We start from the raw sequence: 11,554 nt of genomic DNA on the forward strand, positions 1-11,554 counted from the left end.
CGAACTGATCCAAATTTTGACAGGCTTTACAAAATTCGCCCAATATTAAATTATTTTTCCGAAGTATTCCCCCAGCTGTTCACCCCGGACCAACAAATATGTGTAGATGAGTCCCTTGTGAAATTTAGCGGCAGGCTTAAAATTAAGCAATATATCCCCAGCAAAAGGGCCCGCTATGGGGTGAAGGTGTACAAACGATGTGACCGAGCCACAGGGTACACATATTCCTTCAGGGTGTACGAAGGGAAGGACACCCAGCTGCAGCCTCCTAATTGTCCGGACTACTTGGGAACCAGCGGGAAAGTTGTTTGGGACCTCATATACCCCCTACTCGACAAAGGATACCACCTGTATGTAGATAACTTCTACACTTCTCTGCCCCTGTTCCACAACCTTCATCGGAAGAAGACGCCAGCATGTGGCACCGTGAAAAAAATCGGAAGGGCTTTCCTCAAAGTCTTGTTAATAAGAAGTTGAGAAAAGGAGAAACGGCATGTCTGCGTAACAAAGAGATTCTGGCAGTGAAGTGGAGGGACAGAGGGGATGTGTATATGTTGTCTTCCATCCACAACAACACCTATGTGGAAATCCCCAGAAGGAATGGCCCCATCCAGAAACCCACATGCATCCATCAATACAATTTGTTTATGGGGGGAGTCGACTTTAACGATCAAATGTTGGAACCATATCTTGCCTCAAGAAGGACATACCACTGGTACAAAAAAGTAGCGATTTATTTTTTTCAATTGGCCATATACAACTCCTATATCATTTACCGCAAATCCACCCAAAACCCCCAACGCTTCCTTGGCTACCTGGAGGAAATTTACACTGCCCTTATATTCCCGAACGGCCCACCAGTAAACATCCGATCAGATGTTGTTAGTCGACTCTCCGAGCGCCACTTTCCAGATAAACTCCCTCCCAGACCAACAGGCCAAAGACGCCAAAAAAGATGAAAGGTGTGTACCAGAGCAGGAGTCAGAAGAGACACATCTTATTATTGTGCAGAATGTCCTTCCGAACCAGGCCTCTGTATAGGTGAATGCTTCCGCCGTTACCATACTTCACTAAATTATTAGTGAAGTATGGTAACCGTAATCCTCAGTTCCTGCCTTCACACCCCTTATGCCACTGCCTGCTCTGTAACTGACCCTGGCTTGTTATTTGACCACGCTTCTGCCTGCCGATTTTGTACATACCGCTGCCTCATCTGGAACTGACCCTGGACTGTTTTCGACCATGCTTCTGCCTAACGATTCTGTACATACCTCTGCCTGATATGGAACTGACCCTGGACTGTTATTCGACCATGCTTCTGCCTAACGATTCTGTACATACCTTTGCCTGATCTGGAACTGACCTTGGACTGTTTGACCATGCCTCTTGCCTGCCTCTTGGACTGATCTTGTACCCTGCAACTGGACTAGTGGGATTCAACACAGGGGTCTCACATATGTGAGGGGCTCCAGAATAGTTTTTCTGGATGAAGAAAACAATTTTCTTTGTTTTCTCATTCCTAGATTAGGGTCTGGAGACTCGGAGGCTTCAAAGAGATTTGGGTGGGAGAAGCCTCTACCCCTGTCCCCATTCTGTCCTGAACGAGGCCCTACTTCTGCCTGCTGCCTGTAGGAGTTACTGCTGTCATGCCTCTGTTTGTCGCACTGACCACAGCACATGGACCTTGTGCTGCCTGCTGCCTGTACTGACTATGGACAGTATTTCTGCCTGCTGCCTGAAAAATTGTGTTCGCTGTTGCTGACCAAGTCCCTGCCTGCTGCCTGGACCAGTGCTATCCTCCTGGGGACAACTATACTACTAAAACCACAGGTAATCTTTTGTTTCTCTTTGCTCAGCATAATGTATTTTGGGGTGTAATTCTTGGTATATGCATGCTATGTGTCCCTGGAACACCTGATGGTGTTCCTTGCATGTTGGATCTCTGTATGTGGCCAGGCTGTGTAAAGGTCTCACACATGTGGTATTGCCATACTCAGAAGGAGTGCCACAATGTATTTTGGGGTGTCATTTTTGCTATGTAAATGCTATGTGTTGGAAATATCCTATAAACGGACAACTTTGTGTAAAAAAAAATGCGTTTTCATTTTTTTTCCACATATTCCAAAAACTTCTGGAAAAAAATGAACCATTCAAAAGACTCATTATGCCTCATAGATTATATGTTGGGGTGTTAGCTTTCCAAAATGGGGTCATTTTGTGGGCGTTTCCATTGTCCTGGTGCTCCAGGGCCTTCAAAAGTGTAATAGGTGGGTGAGAAATGAGATGTGTAATTTATGCTCCTAGAACACCTGAAGGTGCTACTTCAATGTTAGGCCTCTGTATGTGGTCAGGCTGTGTAAAAGTCTCACACATGTGGTATCGTTTTACTCAGGAGGAGTAGCAGAATGTATTTCGGGGTGTTATTTTTGCTATGTAAATGCTATGTGTTGGAAATATCTTATAAACGGACAACTTTGTGTAAAAAAAAATGCGTTTTCATTTTTTTCCACATTTTCCAAAAACTTCTGGAAAAAAATGAACCGTTCAAAAGACTCATTATGCCTCATAGATTATACGTTGGGGTGTTAGCTTTCCAAAATGGGGTCATTTTGTGGGCGTTTACATTGTCCTGGTGCTCCAGGACCTTCAAAAGTGTAATAGGTGGGTGAGAATCGAGATGTGTAATTTATGCTCCTAGAACACCTGAAGGTGCTACTTCAATGTTAGGCCTCTGTATGTGGTCAGGCTGTGTAAAAGTCTCACACATGTGGTATCGTTTTACTCAGGAGGAGTAGCAGAATGTATTTCGGGGTGTTATTTTTGCTATGTAAATGCTATGTGTTGGAAATATCTTATAAACGGACAACTTTGTGTAAAAAAAAATGCGTTTTCATTTTTTTCCACATTTTCCAAAAACTTCTGGAAAAAAATGAACCGTTCAAAAGACTCATTATGCCTCATAGATTATACGTTGGGGTGTTAGCTTTCCAAAATGGGGTCATTTTGTGGGCGTTTACATTGTCCTGGTGCTCCAGGACCTTCAAAAGTGTAATAGGTGGGTGAGAATCGAGATGTGTAATTTATGCTCCTAGAACACCTGAAGGTGCTACTTCAATGTTAGGCCTCTGTATGTGGTCAGGCTGTGTAAAAGTCTCACACATGTGGTATCGTTTTACTCAGGAGGAGTAGCAGAATGTATTTCGGGGTGTTATTTTGCTATGTAAATGCTATGTGTTGGAAATATCTTATAAACGGACAACTTTGTGTAAAAAAAAATGCGTTTTCATTTTTTTCCACATTTTCCAAAAACTTCTGGAAAAAAATGAACCGTTCAAAAGACTCATTATGCCTCATAGATTATACGTTGGGGTGTTAGCTTTCCAAAATGGGGTCATTTTGTGGGCGTTTACATTGTCCTGGTGCTCCAGGACCTTCAAAAGTGTAATAGGTGGGTGAGAATCGAGATGTGTAATTTATGCTCCTAGAACACCTGAAGGTGCTACTTCAATGTTAGGCCTCTGTATGTGGTCAGGCTGTGTAAAAGTCTCACACATGTGGTATCGTTTTACTCAGGAGGAGTAGCAGAATGTATTTCGGGGTGTTATTTTTGCTATGTAAATGCTATGTGTTGGAAATATCTTATAAACGGACAACTTTGTGTAAAAAAAAATGCGTTTTCATATTTTTCCACATTTTCCAAAAACTTCTGGAAAAAAATGAACCGTTCAAAAGACTCATTATGCCTCATAGATTATACGTTGGGGTGTTAGCTTTCCAAAATGGGGTCATTTTGTGGGCGTTTCCATTGTCCTGGTGCTCTAGGGCCTTCAAAATGTAATAGGTAGTCAACAAGTTAGATGGGTAATTTATGCTCCTTGAACACCTGATGATGCTCCCTGCATGTTGGGCCTCTGTATGTGGCCAGTTAGTGAAAAAGTCCCACACATGTGGTATTGTAATACTCAGGAGGAGTAGCCGAATGTATTTTTGGTGTCATTTGTGGTATGCACATTCCATGTGAGAGAAATAAGCTATTACAATGACAATTTTCTGAAAAAAATATAAAAAATAAAAAAAAACCTTAATTTGCAAAGAATTGTGGGAAAAAATGACAACTTCAAATAACTCACCATGCCTCTTACTAAATACCCTGGAATGTCTACTTTCCAAAAAGGGGTCATTTGGGGGGCATTTGTACTTTCCTGGCTTGTTATGGTCTCAAGAAAGGAGATGGGCCTCAGTACATCAGGTGTGATCAGATGTGATCATTTTTTTATGATTTGTACCATAGCTTGTAGACTCTATAAATTTCACACAGACCACATAATATCCACTAATTTGGGTTATTTTTACCAAAGATATGTAGCAGTATAAATTGTGGCCAACATTTATGAATAAAAATTGCTAATTTGCAAAATTTTATCACAGAAACGAAGAAAAAAGCATTTTTTTTCAAAATTTTCGGTCTTTTTTCATTTATAGCGCAAAAATTAAAAAACCCAGAGGTGATCAAATACCACCAAATGAAAGCTCTATTTGTATGAAAAAAAGGACAAAAAAATTGTTTGGGTACAGTGTTGCATGACTGAGTAATTGTCATTCAAAGTGTGAGAGCACTGAAAGCTGAAAATTGGTCTGGGCAGGAGGGGGGTTTAAGTGCCCAGTAAGCAAGTGGTTAACAAGGGAGCCCCAAGATCCCGGCCTCCCCCCCTATGTGAATGAGTATCGAGTACCTTGTACCCCTACCCATTCACCAAAAAAAAAGTAGTGTAGTGTTAAAAAATACAGTAGACAGTTTTTGACTTTTATTAAAAATATCTTTTTCTTCCCCGCTTCTTCCTCCGGTCTTCCTCCATCTTCTCCGCATCTTCATCCTCCAAGTTTCTCCTTCTTCTGCTCTTCTTCTTTCTCCTGTCTTCTTTGTCCTGTGTTCTTCTTCCTCTGTCGCCGACGACCCTCCTCCAATGCTGCGCCCCGCTGATCTGTCCTTGCCGATGTCAAGCATGTCTTAGATAATAACGGGGGCGTGGCCATCAGATGACGCCATTCGGAGGCCCCACCCCTTGTTATGTCAGCGCCCGGGCATGATGGGTCCGTGACGTCACCTATGGATGGCGTCATCGGATGGCCACGCCCCCATCGTTATCTAAGACATGCTTGACATCGGCGCGGACAGATCAGCGGGACGCAGCATCGGAGGACGGTCGGTGGCGGCAGAAAATGAACAACAAAGATGACAGGAGAAAGAAGAAGAGCGGAAGAAGAAGCAGGAGAAGGAGAAGCCAAGACTTGTCAAAAACTGTCTACTGTATTTTTTAACACTACACTACTTTTACCCCCGCCCACAGACCCCGTCAACCACTGGGCAAGGGTTGTCGGGAAGAGGCCCTTGTCCCCATCAGCATGGGGGCAGAGTGCTTTGGGGTGGGGGGCGCAGAGCCCCCCTTCCCCAAAGCACACAACCTCCCATGTTGAGGGCATGTGGCCTGGTATGGTTCAGGGGGGGCGCTCGCTCGTCCCCTCCCTTTCCTGGTCTCATGAGCAGCATGCTCAGATAAGGGTCTGGTATGGATTTTGTGGGGGACCCCACGCCATTTAAAAAAAAAAATTGGCGTGGGGGGGTCCCCCCTGAATCCATACTAGACCCAAGGGCCTGATATGGACTTGGGGGGACCCCAAGCTGTTTTTTTTCACAATTTTTTTTTTAGCCGGCAATTCTTTTTTTTTTTTTTACATTCAGCGGGGAAGTCTGCTGACAGCTGATGATTCATCGGTTGTTAAGGACGCAGCGGCCCCCTCCTTAGCAACCAGCTATATATACAGTGTAAAAAAATAAATAAACAAAAAACGCAAATCGCGGCAAAGTCGCAGTACTTGTGTTTTTGATACGGGTCCATTGAAGTCTATTACATGTCTATTACAAAATGTCGCCGACCCTTTCCAAAAACGCAGAGGCACAAAAATGCATTGATGTGAACATGTTCCATAGGAACCCATGTTAGAAAAATTCCCTGCATTTCTGCAAATTGCAAAATGCATCAAAAAACGCATTGGTGTGAATAGAGCCTTATACACACTAAGCCCAGCCCGCAGGGCCAGGCTTTGCGTTAATAGAAAAGGCTCAGCACCACCTGTTATCAGCCTAAGCATTAGCAATACTGCAGACAGAGACCACAACCTGTGAAGCATTAGTAAACAGAGTGGCACTATGGACAGCCAGTAAGATTCACATGTGTGGTATATGCTTTCAGTGGTGTAAGCTAACAGCATACCTGCAGACAATAAGTCAAGTCTGTAGGGCCAGGCCTTGCTGAATTAATAGGAAGTCTTCAGCCCAGCACATCACACCTGCTATCAGCATTAGCAGTATTGCAGACACAAACCACAACCTGTGAGGCAATAGTAAACAGACTGAAACTATGGACAAGCCAGAAAAATTGACGTGTGACATATGCTTTCAGTGGTACAAGTTAACAACATACTTTCAGCAGTAACTGAATACTATGGATTTGTGCACCATGTGGTGCCTTACCACCTGCACGCTTCATGGCCAAACAGGAAGTCCAATGAATGTCCATCCATGGAGTCATGATGAAGGAGCAATCCCTAGAGACCAGATACCATCACCCCCCCCCCCTCAGGATTAGGGATGAGCTTCGAGTTCGAGTCGAGCAGTGATTTTAATAATGCTTAAAGTGAAACAATAAAAGTGTAATATCCCTTTTAAATTTCGTACCTGGGGGGTGTCTATAGTATGCCTGTAAAGGGGCGCATGTTTCCCGTGTTTAGAACAGTCTGACAGCAAAATGACATTTCAAAGGAAGAAAAGTAATTTAAACTACTCGCGGGTATTAATGAATTGCCGTTACGACAATACACATAAAAGTTCATTGACAAAAATGGCATGGGAATTCCCCACAGGGGAACCCCGAACCAAAATTTAAACAAAAAAATGACGTGGGGGGTCCCCCTAAATTCAATACCAGGCCCTTCAGGTCTGGTATGGATATTAAGGGGAACCCCGGCCAAAATTAAAACAAAAAAAATGGCGTGGGGTCGCTCCAAAAATCCATACCAGACCCTTATCCGAGCACGCAACCTGGCAGGCCGCAGGAAAAGAGGGGAGGACGAGAGAACGCCCCCTACTGAACCGTACCAGGCCACATGCCCTCAACATTGGGAGGGTGCTTTGGGGTAGCCCCCCAAAACACCTTGTCTCCATGTTGATGAGGACAAGGGCCTCATCCCCACAACCCTGGCTGGTGGTTGTGGGGGTCTGTGGGTGGGGGCTTATCAGAATCTGGAAGCCCCCTTTAACAAGGGGACCCCCAGATCCCGGCCCTCCCCCCCTGTGTGAAATGGTAAGGGGGTACTTTTACCCCTACCATTTCACTAAAAAACTGTCAAAAATGTTAAAAATGCCAAGAGACAGTTTTTGACAATTCCTTTATTTAAATGCTTCTTCTTTCTTCTATCTTCCTTCGGTTTCTTCCTCCATCTTCTTCTTCTTCCGGTTCTTCCTCCAGTGTTCTCGTCCGGCATCTTCCTCCGTGGCGTCTTCTTCCCTTCTTCTCCTCGGGCCGCTCCGCATCCATGATGGCATGGAGGGAGGCTCCCACTCTTCTCTTCATCTTCTTGACTTCATCTTCTTTTCAGGCCGCTCTGCATCCATGATGGAATGGAGGGAGGCTCCCGCTGTGTGACGCTTCTCCTCTTCTGACGGTTCTTAAATAAGGGGGGGCAGGGCCACCCGGTGACCCCGCCCCCCTCTGACGCACGGTGACTTGACGGGACTTCCCTGTGTTGTCACGGGGAATGCCACAGGGAAGTCCTGTCAATTCACCGTGCATCAGAGGGGGGCGGGGTCACCGGGTGGCCCCACCCCCGTTATTTAAGAATCGTCAGAAGAGGAGAAGCGTCACACAGCGGGAGCCTCCCTCCATGCCATCATGGATGCGGAGCGGCCCGAGAAGAAGATGAAGAGAAGAGGATGAAGAGAAGAGCGGGAGCCTCCCTCCATGCCATCATGGATGCGGAGTGACCCGAGGAGAAGAAGGGAAGAAGACGCCGCAGAGGAAGATGCCGGACGAGAACACCAGAGGAAGAACCGGAAGAAGAAGAAGATGGAGGAAGAAACCGAAGGAAGATAGAAGAAAGAAGAAAGAAGAAGCATTTAAATAAAGGAATTGTCAAAAACTGTCTCTTGTCATTTTTAACATTTTTGACAGTTTTTTAGTGAAATGGTAGGGGTACTTTTGTACCCCCTTACCATTTCACACAGGGGGGAGGGCTGGGATCTGGGTGTCCACTTGTTAAAGGGGGCTTCCAGATTCCGATAAGCCCCCACCCGCAGACCCCCACAACCACCGGCCAGGGTTGTGGGGATGAGGCCCTTGTCCTCATCAACATGGGAACAAGGTGTTTTGGGGGCTACCCCAAAGCACCCTCCCAATGTTGAGGGCATGTGGCCTGGTACGGTTCAGGAGGGGGGGCGCTCTCTCGTCCCCCCCTCCTTTCCTGCGGCCTGCCAGGTTGCGTGCTCGGATAAGGGTCTGATATGGATTTTTAGGGGGACCCCACGCCGTTTTTTTTAAATTTGGGCGCGGGGTTCCCCTTAAAATCCATACCAGACCTGAAGGGTCTGGTATAGATTTTGAGGGGGACCCTACGCCATTTTTATTTTTTTTTAAATTTTGGCCGGGGTTCCCCTTAATATCCATACCAGACCTGGAGGGCCTGGTATGGAATTTAGGGGGACCCCCCACGTCATTTTTTTAAAAAATTTTGGTTCAGGGTTCCCCTGTGGGGAATTCCCATGCCGTTTTTATCAATGAACTTCTATGTGTATTGTAGGACCGGCAATTCATTATTAGCCGCGAGCAGTTTTAAATGACTTTTTTTCCTTTGAAATGTCATTTTGCTGTCAGACTGTTCTAAACACGGGAAACATGCGCCCCTTTACAGGCATACTATAGACACCCCCAGGTACGAAATTTAAAGTGATATTACACTTTTATTGTTTCACTTTAAGCATTATTAAAATCACTGCTCCCGAAAAAACGGCCGATTTTAAAACTTTTTTTTGCATTGATCCATGTCCCCTGGGGCAGGACCCAGGTCCCCAAACACTTTTTATGAAAATAACTTGCATATAAGCCTTTAAAATTAGCACTTTTGATTATTCATGTTCGTGTCCCATAGACTTGAACAGTGTTTGCGTGTTCAAATGAATTTTTTGCCTGTTCGCATGTTCTGGTGCGAACCGAACAGGGGGGTGTTTGGCTCATCCCTACTCAGGATCCAGGGTGAGGTCTCACCCATATAGGAGATTTACAGCCTGTACAGAGGGGAGCGAGGGGAAAAGAAAAATACTGCTTTCAGCAGTAGCATAACCGGCTGTAGCAGTGAGGAAAAAAAAGAGAATGCTGCCTGCAGGGAGGAGACTTACTTATATAGTATAACCGGTCCTGGAATACCCATACGTATATACTGTCATACTGTTTCAGGAAAGGCTGTTATCAACTGTTTTTGCCTGGGGCGTTTTTTTTTTGGCTGTAAAAAAAACCCCAAAACTAGTGTGTTCTGAGAGGAGTTTTTCACCTGTAAAAACTCTCTAACATCAAAAAACGCTGATAAACACTCAAAAACATGGTTCAACGGCGTTTTTTTAATGTTTTTGATTCCATTGATTTAAAAAACAGCAAAAAAATGCTTAAAACGCTAAAAACCGCTATTGCAAAAAAAGTTGAAAAACTCACTGCAAAGCTACTGCCGTTTCTTTAATCGTACATCACGGGACACAGAGCCATAATAATAATCGCTATGTGGGTTATAGGCCACCTTCAGGTGCTGGACACTGGCACACCCCAAACAGGAAGTTGCCTCCCTATATAACCCTCCTATACAGGGAGTACCTCTGTGTTTTCGCCAGTGTCTAAGGTGTTGGTCACAAGTAAAGATGTGCTGTGCTGAGCTCCACTGGAGCAATCCTTGCTGGGGCAGGCTATGCAGCATGATCCATTCAAAGTGTCTTTTAGGCCGAATTGAATGGTACCCAGGCCTTGTGTCCAAAAAAACGAGGTTTTGCCTGTAACGCTTCTCTTTTTAGAGAGCTGGACCTCGGGATCCAGTACTTTGGTATTTTCAGCCATAAAGTTTTACTGGCGGGGTGCTATTAGGGGTCCAGGAGTGTGGGTTCCCCGGGGGTCCCCGTTTCCTGAAGGTTTGCTAACGGAATCCACCGTGAAGGGTGAAGATTTTTTCAAAAAAAAAGTAAATGTTGTCATGCCTAAGAGTCACCACTGGGGGCTGTATAGAGCACGTACCTTCTCATGCTTGACTCAGAGATCACGCTGTGTCAGGAAGCAGCAGGCTTTTTCCTCCGGCTAACAGACAGACCTCCGTTAAGTTTTGGGGGGGGGTTTCTTCCACAGACACCCCCCACCTGGACAAAGCTCTCCCCCTCTGCCTGGAAAGGGGAAAGCTAAAAACGATCGGCATGCTGCTCCTTTTTCCTACCGCCCCTGCACGACGGCTTGTCTAGGCAGGGCCGTCTAATATTGATTGGACCCTGGGCAAAGATTTTCTTGGGCCCCCCCCTCCATGCAATTTTGCTCTCCACGTGCCTGCACACAATGGACTGGGACGGAGAGGGGACCCATCAATAGACAGAAAACTTCTAGGGATCCTAGAACTCCTGGGATCAGTGGCAGTGCTAGGGGGAGGGAAGGGTGTGATCAATGGCAATGCTGATTTTTTTTACCGACTACCAATATAAAGAGGAGTTTCAACACTGGCCATCAATGTAATAGGGGGTTTACACTGACCACTAATGTAATAGAAGCATTCACAGTAACCACCAATGTAAGGATGGATTTATAGTGACCACTAATGTAAGGGGGACCTTCACACTGGCCACAAGTGTGAATAAAATGATTGTACCCCAAGCCCCAATGTAATGAGAAGATTTACAATGACCACCAATGTGAAGGAGATTTACACTGATCACTAATGTAATAGGAGCATTCACAGTAACCACCAAGGTAAGGAGGGATTTACTGACCACCAATGTAAGGGGGACCTTCACACTGGCTACTAGTGTGAATGAAAGGATTCTACACCAAGCCCAAATGTAATGAGAAGATTTATACTGACCACCAATGTAACTAAGACATTTAGCCTATGTTCACATTTGTGTGTGTCGGGAATGCATGCAAAATTGATTTCCTGACACCACAGAAACGTGCTGCCCTTAAGCAGATACACAGCATTGCCATTATTTGTTAATGACACCCTCATGCATCTGCTGACATGTGCTGTGCAACCGTGCATAGAGCAACCCATTGATATAATTGGGCTGCCCTACACGTGACCTACATCTTTATCCACCCTGTCAGTACACCTTTGCATCCAAAAACCCCTACTATCCTCTGCACCCCAAACCTCCCCTATTCTCTCCACTCCAACCCTCCACCCCTTTAACTCTACCTGCCTCCTCTGTTCATCTTTGCACCCACCTTCCTTACCTCTATACATCCCCTTCTTGCTTACTTGT

This window comes from Aquarana catesbeiana, linkage group LG12 (assembly GCF_042186555.1).
Source record: "Aquarana catesbeiana isolate 2022-GZ linkage group LG12, ASM4218655v1, whole genome shotgun sequence".
In the NCBI taxonomy this organism is placed as follows: domain Eukaryota; kingdom Metazoa; phylum Chordata; class Amphibia; order Anura; family Ranidae; genus Aquarana; species Aquarana catesbeiana.